Source organism: Equus asinus, chromosome 14 (genome assembly GCF_041296235.1).
Source record: "Equus asinus isolate D_3611 breed Donkey chromosome 14, EquAss-T2T_v2, whole genome shotgun sequence".
NCBI lineage: Eukaryota > Metazoa > Chordata > Mammalia > Perissodactyla > Equidae > Equus > Equus asinus.
Window position 1 is genome coordinate 26,891,629 of NC_091803.1, and position 12,354 is coordinate 26,903,982.

Below are 12,354 nucleotides of genomic sequence, written 5' to 3' on the forward strand. Positions count from 1 at the left end.
CCAAGACCCACCAGCTGGGCTGGGCAGAGCTGCCGGCTCATGTCACACCTCAGTCAGACTTGACTGGGAGGTAGCTGGTTGCATCTGGGACCTGGCATTGGGGCTCTCTGGGGAGTGACGCCTTCTTCAGGCTCCTCCTCCTCCTCCTCCTTCTGATTTCAATTTGCTTCCTCATGGGTGACTAAGCAAACAGTAGGACCTGAAGGGAGGAGAATGACTTGTGGGAGAGTCTATTAATCAGGACTCTCTGGATTACAAGTGACAGAAACTCCAATGTGTAACTTAAGCAAAAAAAGAGTACTGATTGCTTTGCAAAGCCAAATGCTCCAGGGGATAGAGTCTGCCTTCAGGCATAGCTGGATCTAGAAGCTCAGACAATGTCTTCAGAATATGTCTCCATCTGTCATCTCTACTTCCCTCTGCGTGGGTGTCTTCCTCAGGCTCTATTATGACTTTCAGCAGCTTTGGGGTCACATCAGCTCTAATTTCAGTGGTCCTGTGGAAAGAGATAGTCTCTGTCCCGGAGGTGCCAACAAAGATGCGAGAAATCAAGTCTTATTGGCCTGGCTTTGTTCATGTGCCTGTCTCAGAACCCATCACTGGCCAGGAGAGGTCTGGAATGAGCTGATTGGCCAGGCTTGGGTCACATGCTCCCCATCGGATTTGGTGGGGGGAGTAGGGTCAGTCTCAATTGAACCACGTGAACCAGGATAGGAGGAAGTGGTCCCCCAGAGGGAAATGGGGATACTGCTCCCTGAAGAAAACACATGCCAGACACAATCTGTTCTCTCCTGGAGGGAACAGGAATGTCGTCAAGGTCTGGCCTCGCAAGGACTGGGAAGTTGAAAATGTTCAGTGGTCTGGGGAGAACTTGGCAGCTTGTCCCTTTCCTCTGCGCATTCTGTTTTATTTTGCACGCTCTCTGAAGACAGGCTTTCTCTGTCTCCCTGCACATCACAGTCTTACAGATTCCTATCCCATATCTCCATCCGTGGGACAAGCCCACATTGGCAAGTGTGGGTCCCAAGCCCCGAGAGGTTTGCAGAATGTCTATGGGCATCCATCTGTCCTCTTCTGGCAGGAGTGCCTTGATTTTCGTTTGGAGAAGGCCTCCGTCCGCTCCTGCCACCAAGTCCACGCAGCTGAGTCAGGACCCTTCCCCTCCCCCGTACCCCAGCTCCAGGAATGAACCTGTGATCCAGGCAGGTGGACCAGCACATTCTGGCCCCTGGCCACTGACGTTTTTCGAGGATGCTCACATGAGCTGAGAAAGGTCCTCATCCGGGGCTTCTGAGGGAGACAGACTCTCTTTGTGCTGAGTTGCAAAGGGCAGGATGCAAGCCTGGAACTGTGAGAGGTCACGGCACCACTGAAGACTAAAGATGACACCGGCGGGGCAGAGTCCAGACGGAGTCCCCACAACATCTGTCTGAGCCCCTGGATCCAGCACAGCCTGGGCCTCCTCCCTCCTGGGATTTTCGATTACGTGAGCTCATATTTTCCCGTTCTGCTCAGGCCAGTTTGAGGAGGAGGTTTATCTTTGGCATTCCAGACCCTGTGAGTGTGCAGAGAGAGTCTGACTGACCCACTTTAATTGGCTTGTGGGTGTGCATGTCAGGGTCACGGGGTACAACGTGGCGGGTGGAGGGGCAGTTTCCAGGGTGGAGGTTTGTTGCCTGGGCCAGGCTTGCTGGTTTTGGGGACCATGAGCGGTTCAGGGCGTAGCTATGTCGAGAAGGTCAGGGAATGGCTGGGGACGCGGCAGGAGGCAGGCTGGGCAGCTGCTCAGAGAGAAGCACGGCTGGGAGGACCAGGCAAGGCTTTGGAGAGGCGAAGGCCCTGTGGGCGTGAGTGTCGAGGCCTCCTCCACACACACCTGATGCTCAGCGAGACTCATCCTAGCTCCGCCACTGGGGAGATGACGCCACACTGCCAGTGTGGTCAGGCCTGGCTCAGGGCCTTGATCGGAAATGCACCTGCAGCTCGAAGACCTGAGACTTGAGGACATGCCCCAGGCCTAGGATCGGACACGTCCCCGAGGATGCAGTGAGAAGTGCAGAGAATACCTGGCAGATAAGCCTGAATCCCACCACACCACAGCAGACACGCCCATGCATGTGAGAGGCCCCGGGGTTTCCCCGGCCCGAGCCGTGTGTCGGTGGAGCCCAGTCTGGTGTCCAGTGCAGTGATGGGACAGCTTTGAGTCCACCCTCACTCAGGACACCCCATTGCTGGCAAAGAAGTACAATTAATAGCCTTTTCATTCTGTCCCTTTCTCCTTCTGCCTGGGTGTCTGTATGGACAATTAGGAAAAGACAATTTAATGCTGAAGAAATTAATTGCATTTGCCAAATGGGCTTGACACACTCTACAGGCTGTTTCTCTGTCAACGTAACAAATGACAGTACTCGGAAAAGGAACGTTGCGGACTGTTGACACAATCATCTCCGGCTTTGGATCAATGGTGATTTTTTGGAGAGGACAGGGGTGGGGCGCAGGGCATGGAGTTGACAAACATGGCCATCCTGGAAAGAGACCTTTGCCTCCTTGGCGCATCCTCCCTGAGGGTCACCGTCCACTAGCTCTGTCTTCAGTGGCGCCAGCCGCTCACTGTTGGGAGCTCACTAGGTGCCAGGTGTGTGGTACACATTATCCTTAATCTTCACCATGTTTGCACAAGGAAAGTGTCAGCATCCTCGGGTCACAGATGAGGAACCTGAGGTGCAGATGTGAAGGAATTTGCCTAAACTCACCCACCTGAAACCCGTGCCACTCCTGGCTTCTCACTCTAGAGTGTGTTGACTCTGGGTCGTTAGAAGTAAATACTCTGTCCCCAAATTGTGCATTAGGTTCAGGGAGGCCAGAGAGTGCCACTGGTTAGGATCCCAGACTCTGGAGCTGGCCTTTCGGGGTTCAGATCCAGGTTCTGATACTATACTTGGGTCATCTTGGATAAACTGGGTCACTTCTCTGAACCTCACTTTCCTCATCTATAAAATGGAGAAAAGCACGTGTACTTCCTTCTGGAGTTGTTGTGGCGATTAAAGGAGATACATAGGCAAAGCCCCTCATAGCCAGGACCCACCGCTTCACAGGTGTGAACTTATATTGCCCCTGGGAGGGGAGGATGGGTTGGCTCAGGGAGGGGCTGTCTGGGGCAGGGGAGCAGGGAGGGGGAGAGAGCAGCTCAGCACGCGGAGCGTCCAGGGGCTGTGGGGCGCTAGTTTGTCGTTCAGGAAATAGTCCCACCCCGGCCCTTGAGGTCAGGCTGGGTCATGGACTGCTTTCAGCCAGTCAAATGTAAGCTGCAGGGCCAGTGTGGGACTCTGAGCCCAGGCCTTAAGAGGCAGCCTGTATTTCTGCTTGCCACTCTGGGAGCCTCTAACGTATGCCCTGAGAAAGCTCTCCCTGGACAGTCACTGTCCCTTGAGTTCCAGCCTCAGCACGAGACTCGCGGAGCAGGACTGCTCTGGCCAGCTTGCAGCCCCAAAAGTGAGAGAAGTGGGTGTTGTTTCAAGCCCCTGATGTAGGTGAGGCTTGTTACGCAGCCTTTTAATGGCAGTAGCTAACCGATACACACAGAGAAGACAAGGTGAGTGGGTATGTGATCTTGTGTGCTCAGCATTTTCTTTTTTTAAGATTGGCCCCGAGCCAACATCTGTTGCCAATATTTTTTTCTTCTCCCCAAAGCCCCCCATGACATAGTTGTACATTCTAGTTGAAGGTCCTTCTAGTTGTGGCATGTGGGATGCCGCCTCAGCATGGCTTGATGAGCAGTGCCCTGTCTGCGCCCAGTATCTGAACCAGTGGAACCCTGGGCCGTTGAAGCAGAGTGCAAGAACTTAACCACTAGGCCACAGGGCCGGCCCCTGCTCAGCATCTTTTGGGTGGATACCCCTCTCCCATTCTTGGTTCATGTGACCCCTGCCGTAGTCTTCTAACGAGTCTCCCTGGTCCCATCTCTGCCCCCGGCAGTCTATTTATCACCCAGCATAGAGAGAGAGCCTTTAAAACACACCTCAGATCAGGACACGGCCTTGCGCATACCTCCCCCACGGCTTCCCATGGTGTTCAGAATAAAATCCAGATTCCTCACCACGGTCTACAGGACCCTGCAGGGTTTGGTCCTGGGCTGACTCCAAGACCTCATTTTCTTCTACTGTTTCCCAGTACTACTGCTTAAAAATAGTGGCTGACCTGAGGAGGAGGTGGCCTCGGGAGGGGCGGGTCACAGTGGGATTTCTCTGAGTGGGATCAGCTGGTCACTGATTGAGTTTAAGACCGTCAGCTTATGAGCAGCTCCTCTTTCATCCCTGGGCTCGTTTCTTTTTTTTTTTTTGAGGAAGATTAGCCCTGAGCTAACATCTGCTGTAAATCCTCCTCTTTTTTTTTTGCTGAGGAAGACTGGCCCTGAGCTAACATCCGTGCCCATCTTCCTCTAGTTTATATGTGGGATGCCTACTACAGCATGGCATGCCAAACAGTGCCATGTCTGAACCCGGGATCCGAACTGGAGAACCCCGGGCTGCCAAAGTGGAACGTGCCCACTTAACGGCTGTACCACTGGGCCGGCCCCCTGGGCTGGTTTCTTCACACCCTGCTGGGGAAGGGGTGTACTGAGGCACCCCCGCGCCCTTTATTTCAGTACTCCGGCAACTCAAGCCCTGCCTCAAACTTCCCCGGCTGGTGTTCTCCGGGAGGAGTGGCTGGGGCAGGAGTCCCACTGGGTCCCCTGTCCTGGGCGTGATGGGCAGTAAGGATTCAGGGTGGCATAATGGTGTCCCACTGTGCCCATCATCACAGGAAAATGAGCAGGGCCCAGAGAGGTGCCCTGCCTTGCCCCTGGGCAGCTCTTGGGGGGTGGTGTCTCATCCAGGAGGCAGAGTGCTGCACGGGGCCCGGGATCACTTGCTGAGTGATCTTGGGCCAGGCACAGTCTCTTTGGGGATCAATTTCTTCTATAAAATGGGTGTGAGGAGGTGTAAACTATACTAGATTGGTGTGTGACCCTTTTTCGAGCAATGAGCTCCTAAGAGAATCTGATACAAGGTACGGACAATTGCCCCAGAGGTCGGCCTATGTGCACATGTGCTTCGGTGGGTCACTGCGATTTTATATATAACTTTAGCAGGTTGTGAACTTCCTAAAAGCTTTTTAGGGACTGTGGGTTAAGAACTTCTGGACTTCACGAGGAGCAGCGTTGTGACTCCAAGCAAGGTATTTGGAGCCAATCTGCTTAAGATTGAATTTCTCTCCACCACTTCCTAGCTGTGTGACCTTGGCCAAGTTACCTAATGTCTCTGTGCCTCCACTTCTTCCTCTGTAAAAGGGCAGTGATAAAAATAATCCGTACCCGACAGAGCTGCTGAGAGGAATGGAGATTTTGTATATTTGGTACACAGCACACGCCTAGCACATGGTAAGTGTGTGCTCACAATTCACACGATCATTCAGATGTGACCAGCTGGGACTCAGGAAGCTTCTCTCTTTTTGCCTCTGGATAGCACCCTTTCAGCTTCTCTCTTCCTGTCTCAGGCCCTGCTGGGGACCTGTTTGTCTTTCCCCCGTCCCTTCCTGGCTCTAGGATGGGGTCTCACAGGAAGATGCCCTCCCTGACGCTGCCTCCAGGCAGGCACCCATGCGTGCTGCTTTGCAAATGCTGGGCCAGCAGATCTGAGACAAGGGGAGCTGGTCCCAAGCCTCGGTCCCTCGGCTTCTCTTCCTGTTTCACTCTCGTCGCTCCCTGTCTGCCCGTGGTCTCTGTCTCTAGATCTGGTCTCAGCCGCTCCCTCCGTCTCTGCCTGTGTCCCCCATGTCCGTGTAATTGTGATGGCAGCTGACAGGTGGAGGCCCCTGGGGCCGGGCCTGGTGCTGTGCTCTCTGATCGTTTATTCTTTAAATCCTCGTAACAGCTTTATGGAGTAGGCGCTGTTTTCTATTCATTTATGGATTTCTATCCATAAATCTTTATCAGGCACCTGGTATGATGCTGGGCCCTCGTCGGTGCTGAGGGTACCGTGGTGAGCACAACAGACAACACGCAGAGCCTGTGGGGCCGGTGTTGCAGCCTCCGGGTGAGGAAGCCGAGGGTTAGAGAAGTTAAGGGACAGTCACTAGGAAGAGGGACGTCAAGCCTTTAGGCAAATGTCTCTAAAACTGGACTCGGGGCGAGAGCTCAGCCTCCGCGTGGGACGGCCCGGTCAGGAACGGAGGTCATTGGCACGGCAGGGGCAGCGGGATGAAGGCTCCGGGGCGGAGCGGTGCGTGGACGAGCGGCCCCGAGGCGTCACGTTCCAGTCCCGGGAACCTGCGAGCGTGCGCCCGTCCGTGGCGGGGAGGCCGGTGTGACTCAGCTGAGGATCCGGAGATGGGAGGTAGATTCTCCTGGGGTGTCGGGGTGGACCCAGTGTGATCTCAGGGTCCTTACAGGAGGGCCAGGGGTGGGGGAGGGGGAGAGGTGAGGACGGAAGCGGGTCAGAGAGATGCTGGAAGCTGCCACGTGGCGGCCCTCGAAGCTGCAGGAACCAATGAGGGCAGGGGCCTCTAGGAACCGGAAAAGGCAAGGAACTGGAGGATGCAGATTCTCCGCGGGGGTCTCTGGAAGAAAGTGGCCTGCGCATGCGTCCAGTGAGACCCGCGTCAGGCGTCTGAGCTCCCGAATGAACGTGATACGTTTGTGTTGTTTGAAGCCACTAAGTTTGTGGTGAGCTGTTACGCCGCAGGAGGACCCTCACAGGACTGGCCGGGCCACATGAAGGAGGCAGGCAGGGGCCTCGGCATTTTCCTAGGAGCAGCAAGAGGAAGCCGGGAGACGCCTTCCAACACCTCGCTCACCACCCGGTCTGTGGGCACACTCCTACTTTCCATGTGACGAAGGTGAGAGTGTGGCCGAGCTGCCTGTCACCAAGAAACAAGAACCCCTTCTCAGTGACCTGCCCCTCCCCCTCAGCGTCCTCACTGTCTGGACGTCAGGAACAGTCCGTCCAAGGCGCTTTAGTCTTTCTTCCACACACTCCGTAACATCCGTCCAGGCTGTGTCTTGCCTCATTCCCAGGCCTCTGCCACGTCTTTAATATTTGTGACAGCAGTGCCCCGCTTCCAGGTGCCAGAGTCCGCATCGGGTCTTAATTGCTGTGTGACGAATTACCCCCAAATGTGTAGGCTTAAAACAAGAAACATTGTCTTCGTCTGTAGTCAGGGCTCAGGGGGTGGCTGAGCTGGGTCCTCCAGCTGAGGGGCTCTCTGAGGCTGCATCTCAGGGGTCCTCTTCGGAGCCCACTGTCGTGGTGGCTGGTGGCCTCACGTCTTTGCTGGCTGTCGGCTGGAGGCCTCGGTTTGGTGCCACGTGGACCTCTCCTTAGGACAACCCACGATATGGCGACTCTGTCCCCCCAAAGCTGGAGCTCTGTCTCAGAAGTGACATCCCACCAGTTTTGCTGTGTCCTGTTTGTTAGAAACCGGTCACTAGGCCTGGCCCACAGTCAGGGTGTCACCTGAGGGCATGAACAGCGGGTGGCGGGGTCACTAGGAGCCATCTCAGGGGCTTCTTATCACCAAAGGCATGCCAAGGTACTAGAGACCACACGTGAGGGGCTGAGTGGGTGCTGGGTCCATCTGCCCCTTGTTACGGGTGGAGAAACTGAGGCACAGCAGAAAGGCTAAGTAACGTGCCCAAGGTCACTCAGCTCCTGGCAAGTGGCAGAACGAGGCTTGGGACGAGGTTCCTGAGCCCCCCTCAGCCCCAGGCTCTCCTCCCTCTGCCTGGCTGGGGGGCTGGGGGACCCCCACCTGCTGGCCCGGTTTGGTTTCATTCTGCTTCCTCTCTTCCTCCCCCTCCTCCTCCTTTGAAATGTTCTGCCGGTTTCTGCCTTCCAGCTTCTCTTTCCCGCCGTGCTGTCTGCCTGCCTGTGATGCTGGCCTCTGGCCTGTCACCCTGTCCTCTGTGTCTGTCTCTCCCGGTCACTCTGTTGCGCCTCCATCACCAGTTCTCCCTCCGTCTCTCTGCCTTGGTCTTGCTCTTGATGTCCCATCTGTTCCTTGTTTCCTCGTCTGCCTGTGTCTCCGGATCTGTCGGCGTGTCTGTGGGTCTCTCTATCTCCTTATTCCCACCACTGTCGTCACATGTCTCTGTCTCCCTGTCTCTTTTTGAGCCAATTGCTTCATTTTTTCCCTCTGCCTACCTGCCTCTCTGTCTGTCCCTCTGTGTGTAACCGTGTTTTTCTATTTTATTCTGGACTCTGTCCATTTCCCTCCCTCTCCGGCCACAATGAGCTGCTTCTGGTTTTATCCAGTCTGGGAGGCAGTTTTGATTATTTATGATGCTATCACTTGTTAATCGTTACCTTTATAATAACATAAAAACAACAGGCTGTGAGCCCCTACCCCCAGCGGGCGGTGGCCCGCCAGCCCCGTCCTCTTGCCGTGCAGACCGATGGAACCTCCCGCTTCTATTCATCAGCTTCGACACTCATCTCCTTTGGAGACTGTCGGCTCCAATGTTACAATCACAGCAATATTAGAATAACAACTTAAAACCAATCATTTTTATGGGGACACACACAGTATAAAAAGACCTGCCTATCTGAGGACACATATAACATCAGCAGCTATTGCCCCATAAAGCTGTCAGTTAGAGAAACATCTCGGGAAGTCCTTGAACACCATCGCCCAAGTTTAACCAGGGAGTGAGGGCACTTTGCAAATCATTTTTCATGGAGGTCCGGAAAAGAAGCGTGAGCGATCGATTCCATAGGGAGACAATGGATTGAGTTAAATGGCTCAGGCCTGGCCCCAGTGGCACTTGGCATATGTCTCCTGAAATTACGGAGGATGCTTGGGAAGGGGCGTGGGCGAGGGGATACCCATGTGCGAGGCCTGGCAACTTCCTTTGGTTCCCATTCTAGGTTCAATTTCCCCGAATCACACTCGTAGATGAAGTTTTGTTGTTCAGATTTTTATTTGTAAGCATTCCCAGGGAAAATCAATAGGAAAGGGAAGAAGTGAGATGGAAGGGAAGGAGGCCAGGCAAGGGAGTGGCAGGCAGGGTCAAACGCTCCCGTGAACTTGGGCGCAGGTCCACAGGGCAGCCCTGGAGTCAGTGTGGGTGGCACCTACTCATTGCACCAGGCCTGGGGACTGCGGCTGGAGTGTTTACTCCCCCACAGCCATTGGTTGGCTAAGGGCTTCCACGGGCCGGGGGAATATAAACCTGCAGCCCCTCCGGGCTCTTTCTGCACACAAGCAGAGGTAGTTCCAGCAGCCTGGAGGTGGTCCTCCAGCAAAGAGCGGCAGGTGCTGGCTGTGGGGACGTAAGGACCCTGGGAGCTCGTGGCATGAAAATGGTAAAGGGGACTGAAGGGGTGCATGCGGGGTGCTGACCGCTCGGCACGGTGCCCAGGCAGTGCGTGCATCCAGAGTCCCTTCGGTCCTGCCGCTCCAGCTCTCCCGGGGTTGGGGCGGAGGCAGAGAGGGATGGGGTTCTCAGGTCCGGGCACCCTTGGCTCTAGTCTTGGGGATGGTCTCTTACCTCCAAAGATCCTACTGTTCCTGCTCCTCCCTGAAGTTCCTGGGTGAGAGATGAGCATCTTAGGACGCAACCTCTCAACCAGTCGACCAAACCAAACCTTGACTTGTAAGATGGGGTGGGAATGCAGTAGCTTTTCCAGGGCAAAGGTTATTCTATACGATGCCTTTTGTGTAAGTTCGAGCAGGGGCCCCCTGCAGGGTGGATGCAGCACTGCTGGCACGTGGCATGGTGAGTCAAAGGAAACCTTCTTAGAGAAAAGCTGTCGTTTTGGACAGATTCAGCTAAGTGCCAGAGCATGGGGTGTGATGAGGGGAGGGATGGGTGGATTTCAGCCCTCGTTCATCTCATCTCATCTGTTGGGTACCAGTGTGCAGCGTGCACACTGTGCAACTGTCCAGGACAGCCCTGAGCTTTTAGCTGTGTGCTCGGCTCTACTGGGAAGGAAATGCGTACTGTGCACTGCATGAAGGCAGAGATTAGGTCAGAATTATTCACCTCTGTGTCCCCTGGCCCTAAATATAGTGTTTGGTACAAAGTAAGCATTCAAAAAATACTTGTTGGAGAAATGACAATGAATTTTAAATGCCTTATAGATTACTTGGCATATCACAGTCAAGAAATGTTTGCCAAGTGAATGAAGGACTACTCCTGTCAAAAGTCTCCTGTGAAGGGCCAGCCTGGTGGCATGGTGGCTAAGTTCCTGCGTTCTGCTTTGGGAGCCCAGGGTTTGTGGGTTCAGACCCTGGGTGCGGACCTACACACTGCTTTTCAAGCCATGCTGTGGCATCCCACATACAAAATAGAGGAAGATTGGCACAGATGTTAGCTCAGCAACAATCTTCCTCAAGCCAAAAAAAAGGAAGATTGGCAACAGATATTAGCTCAGGGCCAATCTTCCTCACCAAAAAAAAAAAAAAAAAAAAGTCTCGTGTGAACTTCCACAGCACCATAGAAGGGGAGGCAGTGTAGCATACAAGCTTGAGCAAGTCTGCCTGGATTCAAATCCCAGTCTTCCACTGATTGGCCGTGTGATCTTGGGCAAGTTACTTCTATTCTCTGTGCCTCTCTTTCATCTACTGTAAAATAGAGATGAGAAGAGGACCTACTTTCGTAGGGCTGTTGGAGGCTTAAAAGCGTTCTAGGTGAAATGCTTAGCACAGAGCTTGGCAGATAGTAACTCCTCAATGAATGTTAGCTATTTTTATCATCATCATCCCTGCTGACACCCCCTGGGGCTCCGTGCTGGTCCGACCTCGCTGGAGAACTGTGTGGCCTTCTGGGTGTCATGTTCTGAAAGAGGTTGTGACAGCCGCCTTGCCCGTGAGAGCCCTGCAGGAACTTCTCAACAAATGACTGTTGAATGAATAAAGTGGTGTCCCACAAAAGTTGTTCAGAGAGGGTGCTGTAGTGCAGATAGGAAGCTCGGTGTCTGTTCTCTTTCCAGTCTATTCATTGTGGCGTAGGCCTTATGTCTTGAGGACTTCACTCATTAGGGAAGCACCTCAGTGGGGGGAGAGGGGAGACCTGCCCCCCACCCCCCCCACCCCCCATGAGCTCTTATTGGATTTACCCGGTTGGCCCGACCCCATCCTCCAGCAAAGGTTCAGAGATGCGCCTGTGATCCATTTTGGGCCAGTGAGATGAGCGAGGAGGTTGGCTGGAGGTTTCTGGGAGGAGCCACCTGGCCACACGGGCCCCTCCTCCCTGCGTGAGGAAGCCTCTGGAAGGTGGGGCAGTCCTCTTGTCTGCAAGGGGTCCACCCCTGGTCCGGAGCAGCGTCTGTGGGAGGCAGGGAGGATGGCGGGGCCGTCCCGGGTGCCTTGTCGAGCCCCTGGGTCTCTGCCTCCGAGTCGCGCTCCTGAAGGCCCGTCTTGTGGAGAGCTGGGAAAGGTGCTCTGAGGGAGGAGCAGAGCCCCTGAACTGGAGTCAAGGCGGCCAGTGTGACGGCACAGCCAGTGAGAGGGAGGGCATGTCCCACTGGGCCTCTAAGGCTGCGCCGAGGACTGCGGGCTCTCCGAGGGCACTGGGAAGCCACTGGAGGGTTCAGAGCAGGACAGTCACGTGATCTACGTTATATATGTATATATTTTTTTTTCTGAGGAAGACTGGCCCTGAGCTAACATCCACGCCCATCTTCTTCTACTTTGTATGTGGGACGCCTACCACAGCATGGCTTGCCAAGCGGCGCGTAGGTCTGCCCCTGGATCCAAACCAGTGAACCCCAGGCCACCGAAGTGGAACTTGCGACCTTAACCGCTACGCCACTAGGCTGGCCCCTACTTCATAGTTTTAAACGACCACTCGGGCTCCTGGTGGAGAATGCATTCTCTGCACCTGCACCCACTCTTCGCCCTTTCCTCCTCTCACCGTAGAACAGGTGTCCTGTGACCCATCCCAGGCCCTCTGCTCGGGCTCTGGCTCATCACCCCCGCCTCGCCAGGACTCTGCTCCTGGGCGGTCACTTCTGGAGCATGTCTCTCCTCTCATTAGTCATCAGAGTGTGCATGTGTGTGTGCATTTGCCTTGTGCTATCTTGTTCATTTCTTTTCTGTGTATTTGTCGACAGAGAATATGTCCCGGGGAGCCTTTGGTGGGTTTAAGTGTTGGCCCCAGTTCTTCACTCCTATCTTCATCCTCTGCCTGGCGCCTTTGAAGCTCCATGCGTGGGGATGGGGCATGCGCCTCTGTCCTTTGGCTTTGGGACTTGCTTCGGCCCGAGTGACAGCGTGCCAGTTCCCAGCACAGTCTCGAGAGGACCTGCCTGTCTGCCTGTTCTTTTTGCTTGTCGGCCGTCACCACACCCCAGAGAGCAAGGAGACAGAGATCTG